Source organism: Varroa destructor, unplaced genomic scaffold, assembly GCF_002443255.2.
Source record: "Varroa destructor unplaced genomic scaffold, Vdes_3.0 BEIS01000003.1, whole genome shotgun sequence".
NCBI lineage: Eukaryota > Metazoa > Arthropoda > Arachnida > Mesostigmata > Varroidae > Varroa > Varroa destructor.
The window spans coordinates 10,050,680-10,072,754 of NW_019211456.1; the positions used below are offsets into that span (position 1 = coordinate 10,050,680).

The 22,075-nt window shown below is 39.8% G+C and overlaps 1 long non-coding RNA gene across 2 annotated transcripts in view; it reads left to right on the plus strand.

Moving 5' to 3' along the window:
• The first annotated feature begins 14,110 nt into the window (after window positions 1–14,110).
• Window positions 14,111–22,075, plus strand: part of LOC111247891 (uncharacterized) — a 26,791-nt gene continuing 18,826 nt past the window's right edge. The window contains exons 1-2 of one of the 2 annotated variants that reach the window (XR_015324011.1): window positions 14,111–14,482; window positions 14,774–14,943. This is a non-coding gene — a long non-coding RNA (uncharacterized LOC111247891). The remainder of the gene's footprint in view (window positions 14,483–14,773; window positions 14,944–22,075) is intronic. The other variant, XR_002672308.2, reaches the window with a different exon arrangement.

The window sequence follows — 22,075 nt, forward strand, 5'->3', positions numbered from 1 at the left end:
CAATTGTGAAACCTCAAGTAAAGCCTCAGTATGCCAATTGTCGTAATAAAAAGCGCAGTAACATTTTGTACCGGGTTTTACTGTGATGGCCACAGCAATCGGCTTTGTTATTATTGGTGTCGAACGCCATGTTGGACTAGCCAGCCCGGTGGCAAGCATATACACTTCGCCCCCGTTCGTGTATAATACCTTAGGGGAATCGACTTGACCACACAGAACTTAAAAAGGCCAAACAGCGGTGTTTTACCTTTTCCCACAAAAAAAAACGATCTTCTTGTGGCAATCATAAAGGGTAGCACATTCATCACTATAGTAACCTCGACACTTAATTTCCTAGTTCGATTGCAGTGTTTACTTAGGTATCCGCTTTTAACAGTGCAATATACTATTCAGGTTTAATGGATAACAAAGTCGAAGCTATTTTGAAAGGCGTACAGGTGTTTGATGACCACAGCATTGGATGACGGGTTGCTCTTTCAAGCCAGTACCATTGTAACAAATAGGAAGACAAAATATGTATTATTATTTTTATTTTCTTTAAAAAAAAGCTCATCACCGCAGGAAATACATCATTAAAGGAGTATAGTGCATCTTCATGCATTTCTGACTGATCTAGCAGATATCTCTACCCGTAACTTCTATTACAAATGTCGGGTGTCGAGGTACACCATCAACTCCTTCAAAAATCGTTTAGGATTACGTGATTAAGCGGTATGGACGTTCTGTTGCAACCCGTTTACATTGGAGTAAAATAGTCATAACTTTTCGAGCGCTAGTATAGTTATTTAGAAGTTAACGCGGCACGTCTACACGGATCTTTTACTTTCGCGCATCATTACCATCCAGCCATTTAAGAAAATTCATCAGACGTTTAATTCCAATAGGAACGCAAGGTTCGCATCCCCTAGAGGCATTCGATTTAGTTTTCGCTTCTGGTCAATAGCTGCAGAAAATATGTAAATAACCCTAAGTTATCCTTGGTTTTTATAAGTATATAGTCGGTTACAGATTCAATTGACGCTCGAAAAGAAATGAACGAATCCATCTCAAAGTTCCTTAAAAAAAACTTGAGTTTAATGTTGGTTTCCATCAACACTACGTTGACTGCTGTCAGATCGGACTGTTGTAAAAGTAGGTCGTATTGGACACCTTGCGGTGCCTGAGCAAAACGTGGAACGGCGAACGCAGTGACCGCATCGATTTCGATTTTTCATTTTAGCGTATGTGTTGCGTCATACAGGGCTTTGAAACTCGCCCATAGTTCCGATGCTAGTAACTTCTGCTAAATTCAATTCTAACTTCTGTCAATTTAGTCTATTTAGGGATTTTAAGTTGAAAACTATCCAGATGTGTTTAGAGATGTATAGCCAGAAAGGTATCGACCGTTATTCGCAAATCGGGTTCGAACATGTTAGAGTTCGCTAGTTAAACTAGTATTGTGACATTAGAAGAGAACGACTGTAGCTAAGGATGATCTGAGAAAAATGTCTATGAATTCGCACGCTGAACCAAACGGCGTGCCTATGGTGTTGGGTTAAAAAAAAAACCGTGTAACTGTCAAGCCGAGTTGCTTTCCAAAAACGTATTACGCTGAAGATAGATAGCAGAACCTGCCATGAATACGTGAAATGAACCCCTGACTTCATCTAAATATATAATTTCGTAAACTTACTGAATTTTATGAACGTTCGGGCTCAAGCAAGCAGTTGTCATAAATTAAGATCGGATCACAGCATATTTCAATTGTAGTCTCTGGCAGGCTATGTTGAGACAATAGAAAATTTCCCGACTCGTTTACCCCGAAAAAAGTACACGCATATTGCCAAAGCCCGTTCGGTGTGCTTGTGTATGTCGTTGGGCATCTGGTTCTGGTTTAAAGCCGTGGTAGATGACGCAATATAGAAACAGGGAGGTGGATTTTTGACCTTATTCTTGGAACGCGTTTATCTCCTACATCAGCCTCCCGCCAAAGACAGATGAACTAAGAGCAAACCAAAAAGTAACGAAAGCCCGTCGTCGGCATATCGATACATAATCCCTAATTACTTGGCCAAGCTCGGTAGTAATAGGAAGAGTTCCCAGCATAGCCAGCGATCGATGGCAGACATATTTCGTCTGCTGAGGACTAGAGAAATATCAAACACACACAGATGAACGAAACACAGTAGAGGAACATATTTATAAATCAGTTTCTCCAGCGGCTTCAGATAAGGCTATTTACTGCCTTTGCTGCGACCGACGCTATTATCTTGATATATTGCACAACTGATATTATTGCCCAAGTAATTTCAGCAATTTGTTTTCAGGAGCAACTGATACATATTTGTAAGAGATCTTTCGAACCTTATGTACTGCATAGTTTAAGAGGAGCGATTATGTGGTCAGACTAAACTGGGAAGATAATTTATGAATGGAAAGGAAATCTAACATTGAGAAATGAACCGCAAAGGACTTCTTTTAATTAATTGTAGACAATGCCTTTAGCGCGTTGGTACTTCCGTTGGTAACTGACCGGTTATTCAGTTAGTAACTTTAGAGTGAAAGTTTTGTGCTGGTATTGTTACTTTGATCTGAAAATAACGGCTGTATAACACTGCTTTGGCTACTATCTCTGCTGCCGCTATATTAGTATATGTACACGTACCTTGTAATATAGCACGAAATCTGCCTCCAGTAACTTCCGTTACGGCTGTTTTCCGAACAACTGACCCCCTCCCCCCGCCCCGAACTTAGGGTAGTAGTTAGCTCATCCGTGGAACGCACCCGCGCGGGGACCACGAGCCTCTCCACAAGGGTTACGCCAACCCAAGTTGGCAAAGCGAAACGTGCCAACGGCTTACCCTTACACGCACTGTTGATGTAGCTGAGATGCGCAGGCTTGCTATACGACCGTAAATGAACCTTGAAGGTTGGAGGAAGTCCTGTTTCAAATTGAGCAGCAGCGCCAAAGTAAAAGAGCGGACATAAATCTGAAAGCTATTATCCGGTGACAGACACAAATGGTACAGCCAGGGACATGCGCGCGCATAGGCTTTAGCTAAATTTGCCCTGCTGCTGTAAACGCCTATTTAATTGTTGATGGTGATAAAGATGATGACTACATGACGGCTGGTTTCTCCTTCTCGGAGAACAGCGCCCCCGCAAGTACATGATGCACTAGGTACCCAAGCCGTTTGATCGGTTGCCCAAACTTTTGCTTAGAAAAGGCAAAAATAGGACAGCAAGATGATGCACGTCAGCAACGTTTTATGACATGGCCGGTATAAACGTGTAGATATGTCTATAAATTAGGGGGATAAAGCGCATTAAAGCCAGGGTCAGAAAAAGGAGCAGTGAAATTAGAACGGCTCTCACGAAAGCACTCTCTTGAAGACTGGCGAAGTGAGAAGTAACAGAAACAAAATGGCCGTCGGTTTGGTCGTCTGTATGTGCATAGGCAACCTCAATGTCTTGCAAAGATGCGCCGATACACAAGCAACTAACAGGCTAGACCGAGCGCTAATCAGAGAAATGATAGGTGAATTGATGGAAGCAGTCTCTGGACGATAACTCCTAGTGTGGGAAGTGTCTATGTACTTAAAGTGTAGTAGAATGCAGACATAGCAAAATAGTAAATATATCTAACACTTTACGCACGTATCTCAATATCAATATATAATTAGGACTTCGTCTCCTAATACACTGAAGCTGCTCTGCCTAATTCAGACTGCATCGGCATGCGGATATACGGCAATAAATACAGCTGCGTGCTCTTCTGGTTTAGACTGTATAATAACTGATACGACGTTGAACCGATACGGAAATAGAGAAGCAGCTCTTTTTGTGACGTTTGCAAAAAAAAGAGGGAAAGGAGTGGCTGAGGTCATGAAGAATTCTTTGTTGAGTTACATCAGGGATACGGAGCGAACCTTCAAACGATATAACAGGATATTTTGACATTTTGTATTGCTACCATGAGCGTCGACTAGTTTTATCTGGCTGTACCCAAAAAGTATTATTATCATATTTTATGATGTTCCACCGGCTATGCTCTTAAAATCAAATACGATCTAATTATACGCTTGCTAGTTTTCAACACAAGATATTCAACTATGCTTAGTTTCAACCTGAAGTGTTTCTACCCAATAAATGGCCGAATATTCTAATACAAAACATACACTTATATAACATAGATTTTTTTTTGTTTCTTCTGGATCTCGGAGAGACGAACGAACTCAAAAGGAGAATGAATGAATTTTAAACAGAACCCTGATCTTATGATACTCAAGTCTTTCGTATACAGTTGCCAAAATCCAATCTAGAATAATACACGGTTCTTCAGCCAGTGAAACAGAGAGATATTTTATGTGCAAACTACATTCATAATAACTAGGCTGGAATAGAATTTATGCCATTGTTTTACTCACCCCAGCGTGCCCCTGAGATCAGTAGGCAAATAGGTTACTCCCTAAGCTATCACGGGGATATTATCAATGTATCTACAAACATAAAATCATCTCGTATGCTTAACATAGTGGTTTATTATCATTACAGTTATGTGTTTCCTTCCCTAAAATAGAGCATATTCCTTATTCATCTATGGTATTGTATGATGATAGCACAAGATTCCTTTATGCAATAACACTTAAAGTAACAAAAACTGTAAATGTTAACGAAAGATCAGTTCTTCTCCGCTTATACAATGCAGTCTTAATTAATGTTCGTCATAGTTTGCCATTGTCAAAGGGCAGAGGTTATAATTGAAAGAGGCTGCACATAGCGCTGGTGATATCGTAGCCACGTTCCTGGATCGGATCGAATCGGGCAGAACACAAAAGGTTCAATTTAACAATCCTTTCGTAAAGTTTTCTGTTGTACTCCTCAAGGCGCCGCTTTTTGCTTGTTTAACTGCCATACATATGTTTGTCCTTTGCACTACGAATTGGCTTAATTGGCGCCGACTGGACCGCGTATAGGGGAACCTTTGAGATCTACGAAAAGTGCAGACCGGAAAACCCCTACGCGGGCCCTCAGTTGAAGAATATATTGTTGGCCAAGGGAAGACCGTCATATTCCATTGTCGAATACGCGCATTCCCCTTCACCATTATTCTGTAGTGCTGCTGACTGAATCGCTGGAGGCAGGAGAGCAGAAGGCCAGCAGCAACTCATAGATCCTGCCCCCAGATCGAAAAGTCACTTTATACAACTGAACAGAACCTTATAACGAATTTCGCGGAAACGAAGGCTGAGACTGTCCGAAAGTGCAGTAGCTAAAGAAATCAAAGGTGTTCGAAATTTTTTCAACACGCTAAGACCGAAATGGTGAACTAGTATTAATTAATGAGAACGGTTTTGCGTTTCCAAGACAGAAATCATACGAGCTCGATGCTGGCTCATTGTGCGATAGCTATAATTTATTATCCATTAATTTAATGGATACACACAGCTTTTTTTCGCCCTAACAGTTTAAGTCAATGATATATTGGCTGTTATTAGCGACGACCCTTACTACTGGCAGCCTTTGAAATCTATTATTTTTTACACCCTTTGAAGGTACAAAATTCGTCCTATTAAAGGAGTTTTGCTAGGACCAAAGGTGATAACCGCAGAGAGCAAGGTCGGGACTATGGATCGGGTGAGGCACAACACGTCAATTAAACTCGTACGATTCTTAGAGAACTACTGAAAACGGGCAAGACTGGCCGTTGTCATGATGACGCATGACTGCCCTTATATTGGACGCATATTCGGATGCATTAAGCAGCCGAACTGTTTATGGAGATCAAGTGAGGTGACGTCTCGATTATTCGAGAAAAGCTTACAAAAGCGTAGTTTCTTGTATTCTCACTAAATTGACAGCGTTCATTTTTTATGCTTACCCGAAAGTCACTTGTGCGCTTTGACAAACAATCTGCTCTAAATATCTTTAAATAGCCGTGCTCATCTTCGTTTTAGAAAGTCACCGGCAGATGATGGGGAGCTTAGATGTATCTTCAAGTGACATTGTGCGACAGTCGATTCGGAGGTTTCGTGTTTTCTAAAATCTGGCAAAAACTCACACATAGTAGGAACTTTACAATTCTCTTAATCAGGGAATAGACCTCCACCTGTTTTGTCTTGCGTGCTAAACTCACCACCTCAAAGAAAAAGGCTGTATATTTGGCTAGAGGATTACGTTAATTTTCTAGCGAATTTGAATTACACGCAGTCCTTTTCGGGAAAAAAAATTCAAAATAGCGTCAAATAGATCTTTGTCCCTCTTAAATAAATCTACTTCTTAAATAAATAAACTTAAATAAATCGAATCGAGCACGAAGTCAAAAAACAATACCTTTTGAATATAGTTAACAGTTCCTTTTTTGTTTTAAAAAATGGCGCCAAAATTGATATCGATTCGCAAATCCGCTACAAACTCGTGAGACAATCCAATATTATAAATTAAGTATAGATCTATTTGGATTTGACTTAGAGACGTGGCAGCATAATCAGTATTCATGTCTGCCTATGGTTCGGATGAGCTCGTAAGGCAAAAGATAGTAGACTAGCCTCCGCAAAGCTAGCCTAGAACCTTAAAAATTTTACCAAAATATTTAATTTAACGAATTTCTATAAGGCAAATAATGTAGCTTCTGTTTTAGAGGAAAATGGTACGGTGTCAGAAGTAACAGTGAGATTTTGCAAATCCTTGTTTTCTATGCAACGGTTCTGTCGTGCACATTTTCAACATGTATAATTTATCCCGCTAGCTTTCTACCCGTTAGCTATCACTGATATTATATGAAGCAAACTTGTGCAATCGTAACAGCTGTTAAGTGGAAATAGAAACAAAGACAGCTACTGAATCCCGGCTGTCTACTCGATTCAAAGCAGAGAATACCTTAAAGATATCAGAACAAAGCTCCTAATTACTGCATTTTGCCATCTGTCTCAGATATGACATGTTCAACTTTGAAATCGACGCCACGCGGAAGTTCCACACGACGCTGCACGATCCAAGATGTTACCACACCTCATACAAACACCATTTTCATAAGAACAAGTTTGTTATATACCTGTATTCGGATTATTTCCAAGATTTGGTAGCGTAATGGGCATTCGTTAGTGAAACGAATTATGTGCTTGGGTATCAGTTCGAAAAGCGCAACATGATTTCAAACTGCGGATTCTCCAAAGGCCAGAACAAAAAAAAAAAAAAAAAAAAAGCAATCATACCTTTCGATGATTATCGATCAGCCACTGTTACAAACGACCAGTGTTGATTATGTGTTTGTTTTTGTTCTGTCGTCAATACCGTACTTGTTAATGTTCTACAAAGCTCGATGCAGATTGTTAGCACTAAATGTAGTGGCCCGTAGCTGTTCTTTATCAAAACGTTATCGACTGAGCCATGAGATTTACAGCTCACCATTAATTTCTACGTCATTTTCATTGCATTTCTGCTCTAAAAGACTGGTCAGTTAAATACAAGAAGCCCAATGTCCAGACGAACTCGTTTATAGCACAAGCCTTGGCTGATCATAGTATGATGTAGATTGTAGTAGTAACCAAATTACCCTGTCACTGATCATTACGCCAACCAGAATCGACACTCTTTAGCTTTAGTTATCCAACCAGACAATCTGGGCGAAAAAGCTGCCTGGAAAGCCAACCGAGAAGCAAGCTTCTTTCATTTCTCTTTGCATTCTTTTGTAGAAATTTGAATCTTCTTTGTCATTCCATAAGACATACATGTACTATAGTAAATAGATAACTGTATACCTCTCGTCAGTCTTTCAGACAGCATAGAAAATCATGGTAATATGCCCGAAGTAGATATGAGTTTAAGGATCAAATCGGTTTCCAAAAAGATCGACCTATATCAATGAGGATTTCGTAATCGATTTAGTTAGCTCTTGTCACTTATTACATATAAACGATTCATAGCCGTAGCTGATGATATGCAACATCTGTTCTGCTAGTGTATACGATACAAGTGGCAATTGTTTCAGTACTCTGTATGTTCAAAATGCCCCTAGGCTGAACCTGAGGTATTCTTGACCAGTTGATCTTTAGGACGAAATGGACACCTTGCCCCAGCGCAAGTCAATGCTTCACACATATTATACTTGCCGCTTCAACATCTATGAGCACGACTGAACTGCAAATCTCTTTAGAAGCAAAAAAAAGCACCCCGAAAAAGAAATTTGCCTGATCGTAATACACAGAAGTATATTATCGTACGCGCAAAAACGACGTTTTATATGACTCGAATTAAAAAAGATTCATCTAACGAAAATTTTAAAAAATCCTATTGGACTTCTAATTTATGTGGTGCATCATATAGTAAAAAAGTTCTTAAAATAAAACCGTGTATGGGTCGATTACGGCCTTAGTTGCTGTAATAAAATCCTTGACCCTTTTCCTGTTATTTGCTGGTAGAAAAATCGCGCGAGTTTACAGAACTAGCTGCAAGCACACGTATAAACGAACAGGAAAAAAATTGCGTACGATGTTACAGATTCTGTTTTTTTTTTCGATTTTGTTAACGCCAACTTTCATCGAATCGTAACATATTTTTTGCAAAATCGGTTGGCAAACGTGTTTCTAGTTCGTACACCCTATAAAATTGAACTAGTATTTACGGGTTTGTAGAGATCTGGGTAAGGTTATACTAGATATTTTTTTTTTCTAAATCAGTTAAATATTCATTTCTACGGCGGTCCGTCGGGGGCTACATGAATAACCGGACAAGCTTCATACAAATATCTTCGAAGTCTGTGTGTGGGGTTTAGGGCCAGTGATTTAAAATTCTACCCGCCATGTGTACAGACAGCTAATCACTCTGGAGTTATCAGTTTACCAAGGCTCCGCTGATCGCCCACTAAAGGTACAGCGCCCACTTTCATGACAAAGTTAGTGGTCGCTTCCACGACAAAGAGCGAGGAACAGGATTTTCGGTTTATATTTTTCTAGTCTTAAAAGAAACGCGATTGCTGACACGACACTCGCAATTATAGAGTGGGTATCTGATATCTCCATCGATACTAAGAGCACGAGATTTCTAAATAACAGCTCGCGGTTAGGCACACAAAAAAGAGATTGGTACCTGTCCGCTTCGGCCCCACCCCACGTGTATCGTTATTAAGTTATTAGAAATAAAGCATTCTACAGAACTGAAGGCCAACTGCAAAATTCTCTAGAAGCATTCGACATTATCTTATGTCAGAAAGACGATAAAATAATCAGTAGCATAGACATGCAGCCGCAAAATGATAATATGGGATTTTTTTTTATGAACTGGCTATTTTTTGCCCTGCGTAATGTAGTTATGCACGAGGTTGCTCGTAGTTCCAAAGCGGGTCGTGCAGTATTTTGCATTGTCGGATGAAGAAATACGGCGACGGGTGTAACATTCCACATGCAAATGGCCGTTCTCTGTCGAAGTCTGCTGAAGAAATATGTGAAACAGGTGAATTGGATGATGAATAGCCTTATTCGAGCGCCCTGCCTGAGACTAGATACAACGAGGCCCGACGTAGTGTGGAGCTGGGCTTGAAAATCCGTAATTCAATAAATAACACGGTGTTAGTCTAAATGAAAGGCCTTAATTTTGGCCACCTAAAGCAACGCTGAAGCTCCTGTTCCGACCAGTCTCCTACTAGAGGAATCATGCCTAAAGAAGGGAGATCAACTGTGGCCAAGGCGTGACAGCGAAAAGTGTTCTGGCAAGAGAATGATAACCAGTAAATGATCCCATGTTCTTTCGTTCTAGCCTGCATCACTTGTGTCAGTGCTCACAGAATGCGATGACGAACAACCGAAAGAAAGAAATAAAGGAAGGCCTTACGGATACAAGCACAGATCTAACCAGGAATAGTGAGTGATACGCGTGGCGGGCATGTAGCAGACGACTGACGAGGCTGCGACGGTGGCTATGAAATGGGGGACTTGTGTGTTCTCTTCTAGGCGAGGTGTGTCTCATTTTTTCGGAGCACCGTCTACATACTTAGACTCCTCTCGATGCCTCTGATAGGCTCATATCGTATGGCGTCGTGCGCTCTAGGCAGTTGCTTTGAATTGTTAGCGGAGGATCGCTCTTCTGCATCAAATGCTCTCGTCGTGCACGATGATACGGACGTCGTAATGCAACCTCAGTGGCCTTAATAGTATATGGATAAAAATGATCCCAGTCTATGGAAGAATAAAACTGAAGCAAATTGATATAAGCGGCTGCGCTATCCCTATGTATTAGTAGGACATAACCAGGCTGTGAACTTATAATAGAAATATATATAAGAAAAGAATATAACTTTTCTTGTTCCAGTGAAACATTTGCTATAATTTATACCTATAGTTCTATAACTTTTCCCGCGAAACTAGCACTTACCGATGCTACCCTCGTACACCCATAAGATAACTAAGTGGAAAGTTTTCCGTGAGAACGGTTCGTGGAACAGTTCATCAATAAGCAATATATTCAGTAGCTTTCATGGAGCTTATGATTATTTTTCATCGTATTACAGATGCTTCTGTATACAGTATTATTTTATTATACATTATATGTGTTTAGTTAATGTCATAATTTAAAAAAAAATGCGTATATTTGATGTGACTCGGTTATTTTCTATTTAGTAGACTTAGAGATGTAGTGCCATTGGCCCGCGTACACTGGTTTACGATACTAGCGCCTTATAACGTCATCGGCTGCTTCGAACCATAAGCTGATATATATATGGTTCATTTTCGTATAGACCTTATATCTTGAAGAGACTTTCCTTCTACAACTTCAGCGCATGGCGCATGTTTGCTACCGCATGTTCAGGAAAAATCGCCGCTTAAGGAAGCCCAGTTATTTTTTCACGATTTTAACACAACCTAATTTAGCAATAGCGGTCGCCATAGCAGGTGTTTAAGTATGCATTCACTTGGCACAGTCGGATATTTTCATTGTCACTGTTTTCCGCTATTTAAAAGCTTCCCTAAGCGTATCTTCACGCGGAACTTTCCCGCCGATGCCTGGCAAAAGCACAATATTCACCTACTTGCGCGTAAATCCTAAAACTGATCTGAAGATCTGGAGTAGCCTTCGTATTAACAGACAGGACTGAAAGTCGACTGGGACAAGAAAGAATGTACCGGAAACACGGTGAATGTTCCTAAGTATTTTGGTTTCTGCTAAAGGTCATTCGCCCAACGTTAAATCGTGTTGACAGCTAGAGTTAATTTTGAATTCAGCAGAGTAGATGGATTCCCTGTAAAGCTGTATACATCTTAAAGAGATATATTCAGATATGAGCTTTTAGATCAACCTTCTAATACTATGATGTTCCAACGGAAAAATATGTTCTTAGGCCTTGATCATGGAAATACTTAGCTTAGGCCTAAATTGATCATTCTGGATTTAGGGTGAATCGATTATGGAGTGTGGCATACGTCCAATTATAAACTAATTTTTTTTTGCAAAATAAACGTATTAATTGATTATGTGTTTCTATTCAGGAAATTTGATTCCTAACGATTAAACGGTATGCAAGCTGGAAAAAGGTTCCGGTACAACTGGAGCGTGTTTCAAGGCTTGACATACTCTAATCTGAGATATCCAAAGACTCTAAAACAGTAAACACAATAATTATCTCTCAACTACTTCCTTCCAGCCTACGCCGTAATCATATATACATCAAAACTTTGTTTTTAAGGGTTATTCATCAAAGGTAGTGGCTCAGACATTGCGCAGTACATGGCTAGAAAAAAAGAACTCAGCAAGATAGAGAATCAAATGAGTACACCTTTCCTCGAAGTAAGCTTGAATAATGTACTGACTGGGCTGTGGATGCCTAGAAGAAATCCTCAGAAAATAGCTAAAAAACTCAATCTAGCAATCCATAAGACAAACATAAGTGATCCAGCTCTGGGAATTATTAAAAAAACGAGCATTGCTTGCATCCATGACATCGAAGCCATTTCCTAGTCGATCAATAAAAATAATGTTATTTGCTTAGATGTAGCAATCTATTTTTAGCATTTCTTGGTGTCCTGATTGACTCATTCAGAATCAGGCCAATGAACTAGGCATATGGGCAAGTTGTTTGGGCGTTTCAGTGGTACTACTCACAATGACCACTAATCATCAGCGAGTCTAAGGTTGTGCAAAATAGCGTCGCGACAAAATATAGGTTGCTTTTTTTTTTTACGAGTTTTATTATAACGATGGGGCTCGACTTTGTCCTCTTAGGAGCACAACGCAAACAAGTTACTGCGAAGCAGCCTCCTGGCCACCGTACTAAAAAACAAACATTTTTCTAGCCAATTTTCATGCATAACTGCCCGTTATATGTAAATAGCAACAGACTAAAATGACATTCTATACCCAGCTCCCTATACGGTTTTCGGACACCTTAATGGATAGCGGTAGGAGGCCAAAAACTTAACCATGAATATACTGCCAACCTACAGAAACTATTGTATTTATACGTATACCACACGCTGGATGAATCACTTATTTATGCGTAATGAACCAGCCTGTCTCGGCTTCCGTAGAGAATGAATTAGAATAACCCACCTGTTAAATGTGGGACCCAGCCACGGCTATTCAGCTAACAATCTGCAGTACTCCAAAAAATAGAAGCTTACATTACTTAGTTTTTGTAAATACATATTTTTTCTACTAGATCTATAAGACACAGTCTAATCAGGCGATACAGCATAGGCTGACTATCGCTGTTCGAGTGCGGCAACTGAAGATATTCAACCGAGCTAACTCAGCCAATGAAGTTAAACTATACATATATAAGTAAACTTGGATTGTGTTTATGCGTGCGTTTGTAATCCAAGCTGATTCTATAGCTGATATTGTTTCTTCGGGTTGTCGGCAGGTGGAGCTGGTGGTTGTCGAAAAAACAGACGGAAAAGGCCGTTGAATGAAATCGACTCGGCAATCTATGTTCGCACTTATGTTGCGCTAAGCAAAAACCTCCAATTGTCTCGTCTCGATCAGCGCAGGGCGAAACTCGTTGGTAAATGAGCTGTAATGTAGAAGAAACAAAAAAAAAAAGTGAATTTATTCAAAATTACATATTCATTTCGTGTGTGTGTGTGTATGTGTGTGTATGTATTTTCTTAGAGATTCTCGCAAGTTCAAGCTGTTCGACAAATTCTGTTTAGATCATTTTATCTAACTATTATACTACACATTAATCATAAGAGGAAAGGATAAGATGATTACTAGGCACGAACGCTGCATGAATTCTGGTACCGTACGTTTCCTGGCGTGAATTCACGCGCATCTATCGGCAGGAGCTATTATGAGTTCTTTTCAAAAATTACGGATGATAGGCCATCATTCAGTCTTCTATTTCAGCATTCCCGAGCTTTGAGCATAATTTTTGTTTTAACTGCCAGTGCAGTAGCTATTTTCCTTGATATTTATAATAATAATTTTCAATGATGTTATGTTGCTGTGAACTTTGATAAAGTCAAACTTAGCCATGAGGCTATGGTCGAACTGAAGTAGGTTGCCGACGCAAATAATCTGAATATCCGAAAGCGGAACACAATGGAGCTCTTTGACAAAGACAAATGCTCAGAAAGATGACAGTAAAAAAATTACTACAGACTAGTCAAAAACTGTTTCTGTTATTCGACAAAATCGAGAAGACTCCTCGGACAGTTCCGTTTTGTCCAGCCCAGTCGAAAAGATCGCAAATGCAGTGTGTTTCAAGCGTTGATTATGACACTGCCCGTATAAGCTACATACAGTCCGTATAAATACGTACACACAGACGCTAGTTTAGGCTGCTAGATTGACGGAAAAAATTATTTCGGTCGATCGTTACCCGCCGAAATGGCAGAATATCGAAGCAACGTATAACGAATTAAACGGTACCGAATACGGTACTATGACGTGCGCAGTAAAAATGAAACACATAGATGTTACCTCATAAATCAGCTCCATCGGTCACTTCTCTTGGGCTCCTTTCGGTGCTATGTCCAGGTTCACTGATACTGGACATTTCATCTAAACACCCACACCCACAGCAGGCGAACAACCAGAGCTACGAGTATATGGCCGGGGCCAATGACTTCGTGGATAAATACGTATAAGGCTTACCATTATTACTGCAATGTTGATCAGAATAATTGTATCGTTTTTCTCTAGGCGCCATCTGAACGGCCTTGTCGGGCTACTGCTCGCTGCAGCGCTCATTAGAAGGATCGAGACTGTGAAGTGAATGAGCTCTCAGCAAGTGGTAGTAAACAGCGCGAGCTCCTACGCGTCGTCCATAATCGCATTACGGAAAGTCAATTTTGCCGATCCCAGAGAGCTGCAGTTGTTTTTAACGAACGCAAAGGCTGAATAGTGATAGTTACAATCATACGTCCATGCTTTGATATGTAGGTGATCGCCTTACTTATATTATCTAGCTTTGTCCTAGTTGTGAGTTTGTTGGCGATCACATGGTGAGAAAAAATCCCTCAAGAATTCGAAATTATGCTTGTGCAACAGAATTACCTGACGAGTGTTCGTGAGTAGATTAACACCGTTTATAATTGTCTGGCATTGTAGACAATGTTGTTTTGTCGTGTAAACGATCTTTGACTATGAACCGGTACGACATTTATCTTTCGCATAGTCTAGCTATAGCCAAAGACTACAATAGAACGAAGACGCTTGTAATATATTCTATTCAACCGTAGGTGTTTTTCTCAGGTAGATCACACGTTATAGATGATTCTGGATAATGAGACATATTTTTTTTGGCTTAGTTGGAATGCTGGACATTCTAACGGGTACTGCTTGCATTCAATTGATACAGGCCAATCTTCAAGGACAAGATTTCTAACACGTTGGTTAGAATGAAAGCATTAAACTCTTGCACGGTTCTTCTCAAGTTTCTCTTCTTGTCCAAGTTAAGTTCTCAAGAAAACGGCAAGTACATCTCTACTTCGTTATTTGGTCGTTTCCACAAGCTTCGCTAACTTCTAAGTAAGTTCCGCACTATCAAACGCCTAATAGCTAATTATTAGATATAATGATTTATTATTAGTTATTAATAACCAGCACGGCTGGTTTACGAAAGCACCGTCGGCAATATGTAACCCGTGTGAAACTGAAGGCAAAATAACACAGCCTGAAATTAGGAAATTGCTTCATGAGTCTTTATTGCGCCAAAATGTGTTGGCCTATATAGTTGGTAGCGATTGCTAGAATCGCGGATAGCTGCAGCTTTGAAAGTATTAGACGGTGTAATAGTTTATTCTGTAGTAATCAAACTTATGAGCACAATGGGTCTGTCTGGCTGCTGAGTATATTTATAGGTTTGGATGCGTGGCTAATAGGGAAAATTCGCCGAATGCAAACATGCAGAAGGCCGAAATCGTACGATAGAGCTTAAGTTAGATGACTGCCCTTCGAGAAAACTACTTCACCTCTACATTTGAACTAATTTGGGGACGAAACAGGTGAATGACGTTTGGCGATTCTCCTGGGCATAGCTTACAACCAAACACTTCGCCACAGAGTACTTATTTTGGCCCACCTCGCTCGAGTTTTGTTAGTTATAGATTAAATGAAGTTTGAAATTATGGAACATCGGAAGCTACGGACGTGTACACCTCGGCTGTTCCGCATGTAATACGGCAGGAATCTATAAGCAACTTCCAGGCATAAACCTTTATCTTCACTTCCACCGAATCTATGCCGCTCTTACGCTTTTGGTATATTTAAGTTATGTTTAGTTTGCATGCATCCTCATCAAGGGAGCGGGAAATAGTTTAAACAGTGGTTTTTAGTCCATTTAACTGTGGATAACCTTGAGCGTTTCCGAAGCTGGAATTGTTTCTTTCTTCTGCCACGAGTGGGCTCCTAAAGAGGCAAGGTTCCCGAATCAGTTAGCAGACTGCGTGGTTGCAGGAGAGCCCGCAAGTCCCCACAAGCCGACTAGTCGATTCGGGCCAAGCGGACTGGGTCAATAGTTGCGCATTAGACTGTACTGTCTGCGAAAAGACAAGTCTTGTACGTTCTTCTATACCAACTGTAGTTCTCTCAAAATAGGGAGAAGGCTCAATTCAGTAGAATTTAATTCTATTTCTGTAAAGTTACCGCTGTTGTTATTAATGATTATCCCATCTTCAAAGTCCTTTAAAATTTGACTTAACTAAAACTGCGAGAATGGAAGTATCATTAGTTTCTCCACATTGACTACTGTGGTTCTATTTGTGAGACTTGAAAATTGTACGAACAAAAGGTCTTCATGGAACCGCTGAAAATCAAACTACCGAGTACCTAACTTACAAAGCGCTGTGCATCTTCGGCGCGTCAAGGTTACTTATATATCGATAATCAGACTGAAGCTGTATGCCTATACACGGCATAAACGTGCCTCTTGATAGCGTAAAATTACGTGCAATCTTCGAGGAATCCTGCCTGTCGTAAAACTTCAAACTTCAAATAATCCTGTTCTATGACAGAGAACATTGCAATGGATATCCAGAACGCGGTTCGTTTACATGCATCGAGGATTGCACTTTCTATTCCGGCTATATGGTAGCCTATGTAGATCTGATAGGATAGCGAAAGAGCCGTCTTTATTTTTTAAACATATAGTGATAGTCAGCACTAGTCGAATATAACAATGCAAAGATCTCCGCCAAGAATGGGTGTCGGGAAACACAATTGATCGCTGCATGATTTTCCAAATTTTTTTCAGGTCAATGATCCTCTAGAAGCTTACGTTAATGTTCTATTTAGTGCGAAGGGCTGTGCATAGGCTGTGCGTGTCGATGGAGAGAGTTAAGTACAATATGTGCCTCACGTACAAACTGAACAACAGGCCAACTGCTAAGATATAATTTATCATGGAGGGAGGTTCTAGTGGGCCTGTAATTATCGCGATTTGTAATATCGTTTGCAGTAAAAAGATGCCAACAGCAAAAGCTTGCCGCGAATAATCGGTTATTGAAATACTGAACGGTATAGCTTGCAAATATTATCTTTAGAGTATCTTGATTCATCCGCAGCAATCGTTCTGCCACTCCAGTTGACAAAATATCGCTTAGAGTAACACCAAAGATATCGCCTACACTTAATAAAAGCTTAGTTTCTGCCTGCTATGATACTTGAAACTGCTTGTATCAGAAACGCAGAAAGAACCACGGGTCCGATCGGGATAGAGTCGAAGCCGATCTTATCTGAGTCTAGTTGTATAATAACCCGTACAAAAGGCATTCGACTCCACTGCAGGCCGGTCCGTCGAAATCAAGACCATAAGAAAAACTAGAAGTATTCAAGAGATCGAGCCACATAAGGTAATAAGACGATGACGTAAGATGCTTATCGATGTATTTGAGAGCAAGTGGAATTTTCGTCATTTGGCTAGCTAAATATGTATTGCTATGACAATAACGGCTGTAAATCGGTCATGATTCCTTTATGTGACGGAGTTTTTTTTGCACGTGACATTTTGAGAACAAACAACTCATCTGTAGTCGTCGGTCATGGACACAAGGTACAACTCTGTGTTCATGCTTTGAATCGTATTTATCTATCGATACTAATACTCACACAATTGAAACTTCTACGTTTGAAGCTCCCACGTTTTCATTCATTATAACATGGCACAGTTCACGATCTTGATTGTGGTCGCGTAAAACTAATGCATTGATTTGAAACACGCAGTCCTGACAAGCTGCGGTCGATTGTGCTCGACCGTTTACTAGCTAACTCACTTACTGCAATACTCAGTAAAAAAGCCGCATTTGTCTAGGAATAATAGTGCTCTGTTAAAAAAATAGTACTTGTTTGTAGACTAGAAAAGCAGCTTGGCAAGGTGTCAGACTTCCGGCGTCTATTTGCCCCCTGGCAAATGCGTAGATTATAAAAGGCATGCAGCATACTTAACGATGTTAACCACTTAGTGGATGCCACCGTAGCACGCATCTATCGTCCTCTGAGCATTTAGGTACAACTATGTATCACAGAAAGTGCTATATTTAGTCTCTAGTAATATGTTATGTCCAGTAATAGCTGCCTACAGTATTGGCAATATTATTTGACATTTCCTTTTGCAAAAAAAAACAACGAAATGCCTTCTTACGTTTTTTGGGCAGTAAGTTACCTATTCCTCGGGAATCCGTTAAGGTGGTTTCATGTAGCTTAATTATTTGCGCAGCATAACTTCTCAATGGAAAAATGTATATGTTCTTGTTAATTATACATTATCAGTCACAGATTAGTGTGTCAAGAGCACTAAAGTTAGTTATAAGCGGCATACTAGATACAAATAAAAACAAGGCGAACCTTGATGTGGAAAGGAAGTTTTGAGACCTTATCAGGTGTGGGGTATTCTATCTGTGCACTAATGTAACATGGTTTTTAACACTGCTATCTATGATTAACGCAGATAAAGAGATTCCAGCACTGTTGGATTCTAATACATCAAAGTTACCCGTAAAATAGAAACAGAACCGGACAATGTTACCGATATATGTAACTGTCGCTGTGGCGCACGAGACAAATTTAGTGTCGCCGGTTATAAAGCACTCTGAAACTCTTAAGAAATCCAGTGAATCGCCGAAGTCTGACAGCTGCCAAAAGCAATTTTGTTCCCTCGTAGCGCCTTATAATATATATACAGGTAGCCGTTCGCTGGCAGAAACAAAGAACGCGATTATGAAGTCCATGAGGGTGTCATAGATGGCGGATGAAAAACTCAATTCTATCCACGTTTGGGCACTGCCGAAATATAATGAATCATGGGCAAATTTCCGCGCATTTACGTCGCCAATCTAGCTAAACTTCTATGGACTACTGCGGTAATACCTTGGATTTGAGCTTCTTTACAACTTTTACGACCATCGTCAATTATTAGGTTTTTGCACCTTTTCATATCAGCCCACTATCGCTGTTCGTTCTAATTGACCCAGACGGCTAGCCAGGATATACCTTTCTGGGCTTACTCAACCACAACGAACGGGCAGCCTCCTGCATTAGTACCACAATACGACTCAAGTAATAGCTGGCGTTAAAGAAATGTAGGTTAAACTCAATTTCTCGGACCACAACATGCAGATGATACTGCTAGACCGTTATGTCGACTATATACCCGAATATATTTTAGTCTAGTCCCGGAACCCGACCCCCGTAGCTCTAAGGTCAAGTTCGCATTTCCTGTTTTATGCAATTTAAATATACCATGTTGAAAAATAGATGCATTTTATACTGTGACATTTTTTCGGCCAACTTTACGATGCAATCATGCATATAAAATTTTCTACGGGTACTGCTATTTGTCTGAGTAAAAAGTATCATTGATGCACAGTCAACATACACCTGATGGTTACTACCAAGGGCTGTAGGGTTTCAAGCTCTTAGAAACACATTAAATATTTATGTCATAATATTAAGAAACGGCAGCGGTATAATATGTGATCATATACTTACAGCAATATATTTATTTTTTTATATAACACGATTATTAAAGTAAGTCTTTGTTTCATAAAGTGTAGCTCATAGGGACTAACATTCTTTCGTAGAACGAGCCCAACAACGACCGTTATTTTCACCATTACACGTATAAATTGCACAGTTTCGTACTCTCACGCAGGCACTATTATATCGAAGTTCACCTTGCTAAGAACCAGCTACTTAGATTTACGTGCCTTTAACATATTATTGATAGCGTTGCGTCAGTACCCCGTATGTTCCAAGTTAAATCGGATTTACAGATTAGGATCAAACGATTATCAACCCAGTGAATTTTCTTGGAGTTGGATGGAAAATTATAGTTAAAATCGTATAGCTTTTAATAAAACAGTACGCTGAACTAATAATAACTTGATATTTCGGACGAACTTCTTCTTGTAGACCTCTGACATACGAGCTTCATATAGCGAGATGGAGTACGCAAACTCGTTGAATTCTAAGTCCATTTTTGGTCCCGAGCTCAGTCAATACGGCGATTGACCAAGTGATTTACAAAAGTTATTAACTGGCAGAGCGTGATCCCTCTTTGAACGATCATTTTACAGTAGCGGAACGATAGCTGCTATTGCGACAGGACTGCTCCAGCGTTTTCGTGAGTCAGCCATGAATAACGTTCTTAATTTCGAAATAATTGCACACAGCCAAGCATCGTAGGGAAATTTACAACGCTAATGATGTTCCAGCAAATGAGAATAAGTTTCATCCGAAACTTCAGTCCGAAAACAGGTGCTTGACTGAATCGCGGCGTGCTACGCTAACTAATTATTTCATTACGACTAACTTTCGTCACAGTTAAGAAGTCGAACTTGATAAATCGGGATAATACACCAACAACGTTCACGAAATAAATACACTTTTCGTGTACGAAAAAGGGCCTAATACTGTCTTAGGACCTTGTGGGTCGAATGGTTTTCGAAGGTAGCTCTGCCTAGTGACAGATGATCGCTTCAATGGTGCGGAAACCATGGACAGTGCCATGTATTTGTTGTAAAGATCTACGGTACTGGCCCCAGAACAAACTAACTGCAACTTAGCCGAGTTGGAGTCCAGAAACTTGGGTTTAACCTTGTCTTGTGTGCATATATATATACATTGTACGATCTTGAAAGGTTTTAGAAGATCTTTCTGCATACAAATAGAACATACTAGTAAACAAAAAGACTGAAGTCAATTAACATCGAATAAAGAAAACAATATTTACAATAAATCATGTCATCATAAGGTTCCGACTCGTGCGGAAAACGACTAAAGTTAGACTACCTAGCTAACCAGCCTGGAAAGCCGTATAAACATCCTGTTCACACATCTCTAACCGAAACACTTTACTGGCTTTTGTGGAAATTGTTACTTCTGAAATTTGTTGAACCCAGTTTGATTCTCAAGCAAAAGGAAAACTTTCTGAAAAATCAAAAACACTTCTCGCTAAGTGGTCCCAAATGCTCGTTCGTCTCGATAAGCTTATTCGGGTTTGCTATTGTAAACATGCCATGCATCCTGTGGACAACAATATAGAATAGACTGGCGCATGGTGGCTTGTGAAAGATGTCCCGCGATTATTTATAAATTACGCGGAACTGTATTTGTGCTCAAAGAGATCGTATAAATAATGGCAAGCAAAAGGCTGTTTTCTAATATACTGGAAAATTCCTCCTACATATACAAAGCTTGAGTTTGTTTCATTTCCAACGAACACTTTTCTATTTATCGCGTTAAAAGCGGGCCAACTGAAGGTCGTTAGGTCAGTGAAACTAGAACTTTTTGATTTTTGTCTTGGAGACTCGGGAACGCTATGCACCCACCGTTTCAATCATAAACATCTTCAACTATACAGTAGTTAACGATAAATCACCACAGCGGCTTAATCCTTAATGGCTTTTAGCAGAACTAATGCTGTTGATAACGTAGGAGAAAAACGATCCATACGATAAATGTTTCCCCTAATAACGGCCTTCAAGTGGAGTTTTTTTTTTATCTGGAAAAAGTAACCTTGAAGGAACTTTTTGGCTCGAGAAGTTTATACATTTCAATTTTGACAGTTTTGGGATACGTCATCTGTGTCCGGTTATTATTACACTTTTTACATGTGCTCAAGCAGTATTATCGGCTGTTCTGGGTTCAAGGTGCCTATTGTTGTATATATACATAATACAATATTATCGTATCTTTATATTGAAACAGTGAAATAAGGCAAACAGCTCGAACTCTTTTTTTTATTGTGAAAACACCGAAGATTTGAGTGCTGGGACTAAGATAATTAGAGGGCGTCAAAGTCACATTTCTTGCTATATTACAAGAATACTTATTGAAATGATTTATCAAGCAATGATGAAAACTGATCGACCGCCGAAGTTGTTGCCGCCGATTGTTTCGAAGCTTTTGAACTATCTCTTTTCGATCCAAGGTACGTTATCTCTGTAATAATGCTTTACCAATAACTGAGGAAGCCGATACTACGCACTGATAACAGTAACTGTGTTAAGCTAACTGCGATAAGTAACTGCCAAGAAGTTACTGATATTAAATGACATAGATTCTAGATTTCAGCTAATAAAAGATCTTTTTGCTAGTATAGTAATATTATTATGGTAAATTCAGAGTCGTGTTAAGGTTTCTGTTAGCTTATTAGTATATATAT